Here is an 8,308-nt window from a genome sequence, read left to right as displayed (position 1 = left end):
CACTAATGACTATCGGAAGCCCGGCCACTTTCATACATTGCTTTTAAATAATTAAAATTGCAAGCTTATATATTTATAAATTTCAAAAACGTATTTCTGTGTTTTCCAAACATTTAAAGAAATATTACAGTCTAGATCTACAAAAACATGTGCTTTAAGATTAATGAGATAAAGTTTCTCTAACATATACTTTATTAGACTTTATTAAAGTATTTTTTTGCATGCGAGTAACTTTTCTTAAATTCAATGCGTATTTATTATAATATTGTTTTATATTCAAGAATATCGTGTGTAGATGCTTACAATTCATACGAAATAATATCCCTTATAATATCTATAGACAAATATAGGAATAATAAAGGCAGTAAAGATTTTTATATTTAAAAATTTTTATGATATAAAAAATTGTTGTACCGCCACGCCTTTAATATTGACAATACCAATTCATATTGCAAACGAACTAATTTTTGGAATTTAATGATAAGATATCATTCACAAAAAATTTGTTGACTATAATAAAAAATGGAATCGGATGAATTTGTAAAAAAATATATCTATTATGGTGTCTTTTAGTGCTTTATTCATCATTAAATATAGTTTCCTTACAGGCTAATAAAATGAAAAAACATAAGACCAAAGAATGGAATTTTTTTATCTGATCATAAAGTTTAATGTGAATTTTCGATCTTTTATTTTGTTAGAAATATAAGAAGAATCATTCAAGCCTATTTAACCGTAAATATTATTATAAATGGTGAATCAAATGTTTTATATCGCTGTTCTGTGGTTCTATTTTTTTATACTAAATTTTAGTCCTAGAAATAGCTTGTAATTTAATTTTTTGTTGGTATCTCCATTCTAAACACAAAATAAAACTTCACGAAGTTTGGTACACGACGTAACATAAATAATGATAAAGAAAATCAAATTTAAAGATTTATATATATGAATTTTTGTAATCTTTAATCAATTTTGCATAGTGACTTAAGTGGACACATTTTTTAGTTCATATTCATAGATTCTAGAGAGAAAATTAAAGCTATGCCTTTTTTTTATATATATTTAGATAAACAACTTCTTTAATATAGTATCTTTATGATTTGGATAAAATGGCGATAAATATCATATATATGGTAGAGTTCATCTAATATTATAAGGATCTTTTTATGGGAATATGCGACTAAGTTTTTTCGTTTATTAGTAAAAAAAATTACTGAAATAATTATAATATAAATTTTCCTTGTTATGATATCTTAATATCGAGAATAAAAATAATTTAAAGCATAAAAAAAAAATGTAAGGTTTAAAGTAAGCTTTTATATGTAAATAACGCTTTAATTGCTTGATAAAGCCACAAAAAACTATTAAATGAATACTTTTTGATTGTTTTAATCTAAGATTTGCATAAAAATGCATCAAATATATGTATTGTATTCTTATATGTAATTATTTTGAATTTTCAATATTTTAATACAATTTTGATCTGAAAATGTTTATTTAAGGTTAAATATAATAAAAAGAGTTTCAAAAAAAATTGCTTGGTGAAAAAATGACTCCAAATTTTGAAACTGGGTGAAGAATTTTGTTCTATTTAAATATAGGTATGCGGTGGCTTTCACGACCACTTTGTGGCCAATATATATATTTAGGCCCTTGTTATATCCTTCACGTATAACTCAGTACTAAAAAAATATGGGATCAGAACTTTAGGGGAAATAGATTTACATCTGAATATTTAATAGCGTTTAAATGCATATTTTGGAGAGCTTCTATAAGCCTCGATTCTATCGATTTTATTCTATTTCCGATAGATTTTATTTTTTATTATTTTAATGAACCATTTTTCGCCATGATGTCATTAGTTTGAACTCAAGTTAGTATTTTATACACTTGGTAATATTATCAACTCTTATATAAATGAATATAAATACACCGAATCACATATTTCAATCAAATTTCGCAACTTGATAAAAGTCACATATTTTTTTAATTATTAGTCTTATTCGATCAATGGTTTTAATGATAAAGAAGATTTTTCATTTTTAAAACCGTTATAAGAATAACATTAAGCCTTATACATTTATGTTAATTATAGGTTTTCAAATGTTTCGAATATTATGTTGAAATATATATATATTTGATTTCCTTAAAATTGACTCTTTTATACTTAGACCTTTGTCTATTATATCAACCTTGTTTTCCGAAGTAAAAATTCATTTAATTCATCTATGTGTTATTCCTTAATTTATATCCAACTCAATATATAAAAAAGTTCTCTAATATTTAATTAAGCTAGATTTAATCCATTGACTGTACAAATACGAATCATATTTTTAAAACTCTTCCACCTGCTAAGAATTTTTTTCATAAGAGATCGCAGTTCGATATTCACCGAAAAAATTAGGCTGTTACAGTTAATAAAATATTTTGGATAATTCATGTTTTTCGTAGTTTCTACCTATTCTTTTCTATAACATCTGTTTTAGGAAACCATTTCGAAAAATTAGCAGTCGAAAGGGAGAAAACTAGACTTGAACCTATAAAATGCATTCATAAAATATTTCTGCCTCAAAAGTAATTTTCGCATAATAATGCAAAAAGTGACCAGCACAAAAAATAAGAAATACATTTGTAAAAAGTTTATCAAACTGATATTGACAGAATATTTTGAAGCATAAATTGTTATTCGATTGGAATTAATTTTGGATTGAGTGGCTAGATTAAAAAAATAACCAACATGATGGTCAACTTGGTTTGGTTTTACCGGGAATCTTCATATCAATAAATAAAAAAATACATTCGGTCTCCGCGAATTATGATATGTGAACGGTATTTAAATAAGAACAATTGAATATTGATTATTAAATATATAGCTTAATGTTATTTTATAAAACTATAGGTTATTGATGTGTTAAATATTGATTACAAAACACTTTCGATAAAAACGCAAATAATGGCAGATTTAATGATTATCTATGTGCATTTAACATTGTTTATTGTTTATATATCAAAAAATTGATGGTTTAAATATGTTTCTAGTGTATAAATAGTTGCCGATATATATTTTATTTACCCCATAAAATGTTTAGCTTTATATTTATTTAATTTTTGTGGAAAAAGGAAAATAAAACTTATCAATGAGGCTATTATTGTGCTAGAACATCGCATGAAAATATTTATTGGATGTATTTATAGTTTCAGCAAAAAAATTAAAAGGCTTTAGTATATAATATAATAATTTAATATGCTCATACATTTGCTAAAATTGCAGCAATATATTGCTTTAGCTACACGAAAAAGAATTTTATTTTAATTCATCGGTTAATTTTGATATTTTAATTTGTTATTTTTTCTTCAAGCTTATTTGATTGATTTACCGTATAAACATCATATTTATGCTCTTATATATCCTCTTCTCTTTCATTCTCTTCGATACCTTTCCTTTTTTCGTGAAATGATAAAAAAATTATTATTTATAATAATTTTTATCATTCCAACTATGCTTTTAAAATTATATAATTCTGATAATATTCGATATATTTCTGATATAAACCAAAAAAACATGAAAATATAAATACATATGAACGCCTAAAATAATTAGCAAAAATTTGTTTTCATTTTGAATATTGAGCATTGATAACATGAACAGTGTTGAAAATGAGTAGCTAAGAAAATGAAATCACCTTAATTTACAAACTTGAAAAATTAATGTTATCATACGTCATGACATCAGATAGTTATATCACTGAATACCAGAAATTCGTTTTGAGGCGTTTTGATATCCACTAAGGCAGAAGCGTACGCACAAACAACAAGATTCTGAAAATACTTAAAATTTTTGATATAAAAATTGTGAAGATGAGAATCTCAAATAATATATTGGGAAAATCAACACCATTAATCGAACTATAACTTTGCTCCGACAAATCTAAGTTGCCAAAATCGACTAAACAGTAAAAAAAACTTATAAATTTTCAAATATTCGCTTCAAAACCCAATGAGTATAATAATACCCATATGTCTGTTGGACAGATTGACTTAATCTTTGATATATCTTAATAATAAAGTATGGGTATAAATTCCCAAAAAGGCTTGTGAATTATTTATACACAGTAAAACACATTTAATCTTTATTGTAATGCAAAAAAATTTAATATTATATTTTAAAAGATATCATTAATCTTTGATATATCTTAATAATAAAGTATGGATATGAATTCCCAAAAAGGCTTGTGAATTATTTATACACAGTAAAACACATTTAATCTTTATTGTAATGCAAAAAAATTTAATATTATATTTTAAAAGATATCATTAATCTTTGATATATCTTAATAATAAAGTATGGATATGAATTCCCAAAAAGGCTTGTGAATTATTTATACACAGTAAAACACATTTAATCTTTATTGTAATGCAAAAAATTATATTTCTCATTTTAAAAGATATTATCTGTTTGTAATTAGTAAGTTATGTTTTAAATTATGGCAAATGACATTGTTCTTCACAAAACTCACTGCCTCAAGGATAGATATAAATTTTAAAAATCGGGAAATAATATAAAAAAATTTTATGCACACCTAAAATTATGATGTCAAAACAAAAAATTTATGTTTTCGAATTGAAATTTCTTTGTTCCTAGCTCTGTTATTGTCTTTAATTTTTAAATTTCATAATAATACCAAAAATTTATCGATTAATTAGCCTTAATAAAAGAAATATACAACTATATTTTGCAAGAGTTGAAGTATTTTAGATGTTTAAATTACCTTTTGACTGTGTTAAATCCTGTGAATAAAAGCATATATATTTATTTAATGTAAATTTCTTACATTAGGATTCACAATTATTTCCATTAAAAATTCTTATAATTTTCTTCTGCCCATAATAATTATTTTAAATTTACTCCTTTCTTTTCAATTTATATTTTTCATACCCCAAAATGATAAAGGATTTAAAAATTAACAAAACCGACAACAAGAACAATCGCTACCCTGCATTTGATATTCCACCACATGCACAAAAAATAATGAGTGCAAGCAAGAAGGTAGAAAGAGCACCTGGTCCAGTTTTTAAACAAGGACAAGTTGTAGTTCCTCTTGAAGGAAGGTTTGTTTCTACACGTGTGGTTTTTCTAAAAAAGTGTGGTGAACATTATGCAATGTGTTGCGGTCCAGAATCAGTGAATAATGTTCCATTTTTCATTATTGATGAAAGATTTTTACTTGGCACATCCAAAATTATAAAGTCTAATGATAAAATTGATATTGATGAATCTAAAGTTTTTAAAAGTACTCCCGAAGATACTGGTGATGAGAAAATTGAAAATATGACCAATGAAATGGGTGCGATTTGCGGAAATCTTGATGAAGAAATCTCTAAAATTCAATTCATGAAAAGATATATGTCTACACCTTTTGATATTCCTGCTGGCAAGGATTTCTATTCAATGAATTTTTAATTGGGGAATTTAATTTATTAAAATATCGCTCTATCTTATTTTACTTTAATTTTTGAATACTTATTTGAATTATTTATAAATTTAACTTAATAATTTCTTGCTACTTCACTTTGTAGGCGTAATAAATTACATTCTTAATAAATAATTCATAAAAAAAATGCCTGTCAATAATTATTAATTAGATAACATTTCGCAATTTTTCTTAAAACTTGTCAATATATTCAATTAAATATATTAAAATTATGTACTTTGAATAAACTATAATTCCTCTAAAAACATGGGGTGGCTGTGGAAACACAATATCATAAAAAGTACCAGAACGAATTCGAAGTCACAAACCAAATTGTGGCATATATTCAAACGATAGGATTGAGGGTAAATCTTGAACTATTAGGTCTTAGAAGCGAATAGGTATTGAAGAAGATGTAAAAGAAAAGTATTTAGTCAAGAGTATAAATATGATGTGCCTTTGAGAAAATTATAACGCTATGCCTGAAGAGAAAATCTAAAATTATAATACCAAAATTTGCCACAAGTAAAAGATGATTATTTTTCTGTATAAATCAAAATTTTAATAACTTAAAAGAACTTTTAAATATTCATTTGTATCATTTAAAGTTACGAACCTGATCTAGACATATATAAAAACTTGGGATTGTGAAACCCATTGAATTAATAGTTCATGAAATGTGTAGAGGTATTGAAGAAGAGTTTGGATAGGAAAAGATTGCTGAGAGTATAAATACGCTGTGAGCATGGGAAATCAAACAAGTTGTGCTCTAGAACAAAAACTTAAGTTATAACCATAGATTTAGCCCTACAAATACGCAATAAATATCATTTAAAATATAAGTTAAACTTGAAAATTATATAACCTTAAAGATTTTTAAATATTTAATCAACTTTCGAAAGATTCATTCGAATCACATTGCAATTTCGCCTATAAATATCCAGAATTTGCTGCAAAATATCATTTAAACATCCATTACTTTTTGCTTGCATACCTTCCTAGCGTGACTATCATAAACTATTTGAATTCATTTGTCGATTTCAAATCAAACTATCATTATTTTTGCTAAAAATGTTACATACAAAAATGTAAACCTTAAACCAAAATATTTAAGGATAATTTTTTTGGGGTTAATTCGATTTTTAGTATGTAACAAATTTTTAAGGGGAATTCGTTCGTTCTGCATAAAATATTTGGCTAAAATTACTTTTCAACTCATCATATTTGAAATCTTATTCTCTCAAGACTAATAAGTAGAAGTCTCTTTCTCAATCCTATTGTTTGTGCCTATATTCTTAATAATTTCGGCTTTCTTAATTCCTTAATAATGTTATGATAATATGTATTTAATGATAATATTTTGTGCCTAATAGAGATTTTTACAAATATACTTTATTTATTTTTATTCGAGCAATATAATTATTATCGACACATTTATTGTGTTAATATTTGTCGTATATGGTCTTTTTTATGTTTTATTTTTTAAAATTGTGTCAATTTCATATATTTGTAGCATCTGGACATTTGGATTATATCAAAATCAATATAGTAAAAGTCTTAAAAACGGATTAATGTGATAATCAAGAACATTTCATCTACATTTTTTTTTGTAAAAGGCATAAAAAATGAATGCACGATTTTCTATCTTGTCAGTTTAAAAAATAGTTAAAATGATAAAATCCATATGAAAAAATCAATTAATTTATAATTTTTATAAAAACCTTATTAATATAGTATTTTTCCTCATGTTTTTTCTCTTTGGTTATAACTTCTATATCCGATTCCTCGAAGATTTGGCATGCCAAATCTCATATCTGAATCTTTTTAAAACCTTTTAGTATAGATTGTTTCCATTTTAAAGTTAATCTATCCTGAATTTCATTAAATTTTCACCTCAATTTTTGTTTATTTCATTTTATATACGAGAAAATGCTCTATCGGCTCTTGTATGTATGTTTTAATAACATTTATACAATTTATACAAAATTTTAACTTGGTAAGTGTCTTCCCATAAAAATCTTCCAAGATATTTCATATGACTTAAATCATCACGAAAGTAAAGAAATTACCAACATGCATTTTTAATTGATGCGCAAGTTTTTTTTGCATGAAATTAAGGTCATTTTACCATGGGTGATATTCTTTTGATTTCCATATTTACTATTATTATGTAAATTTGTAGCTAAAATCAAAATAAATTATTTTAATAAATATTAATAACCCTTTTTAATTGTTTTTGATGACTTTTATCAAAGGTTTTCTCTTTACTAAAAAATAAGCTAATGCTAATTCATTTCAACCGAATTCTCGGGATTTAAATCGTTGTAAAATCTTTATAAAACATATAAATAAAATTCGACTAATCAACTTTACAATTATACATCCAAAAAGAAAAATTAATTGATGGATGAATTTTAGTTATATGCTCACAATCGAATAAGTATGAATAATTTCTTAGCTGTATACGCAGAAAACATATGTACAGCCACATTTATTACATCGGAATTTTGTAATTCATATATATAATCTTAAAAACTAGTTTTTAGACAGCTTTGGAAACAATGATTTTATATATATTTATTCTGTAAATATTTTCTCGATTTTTAGATTTCGATATTATGTTTTTAATGTATAAATTATTAAACGTATTTTAGATATGGCTCGTAGTTATCTTTGAATCCGATGTAATTCTTTCTACATTTACTTTAACAAAGTCCCTAAGACTATACTCTATGGGTATGTATATGCTTTTTTCTGTATAATAGATAAATATATTTTATTGCCAAGAAAAGCTTTTAGAATATCTATTTGGACCTATTTATAAAATGTTTTTAGAA

This window comes from Rhyacophila brunnea, unplaced genomic scaffold, assembly GCF_057557595.1.
Source record: "Rhyacophila brunnea isolate RB1 unplaced genomic scaffold, BYU_Rbru_1.0 scaffold_81, whole genome shotgun sequence".
NCBI lineage: Eukaryota > Metazoa > Arthropoda > Insecta > Trichoptera > Rhyacophilidae > Rhyacophila > Rhyacophila brunnea.
Note: the sequence above shows the minus strand (reverse complement) of the source record.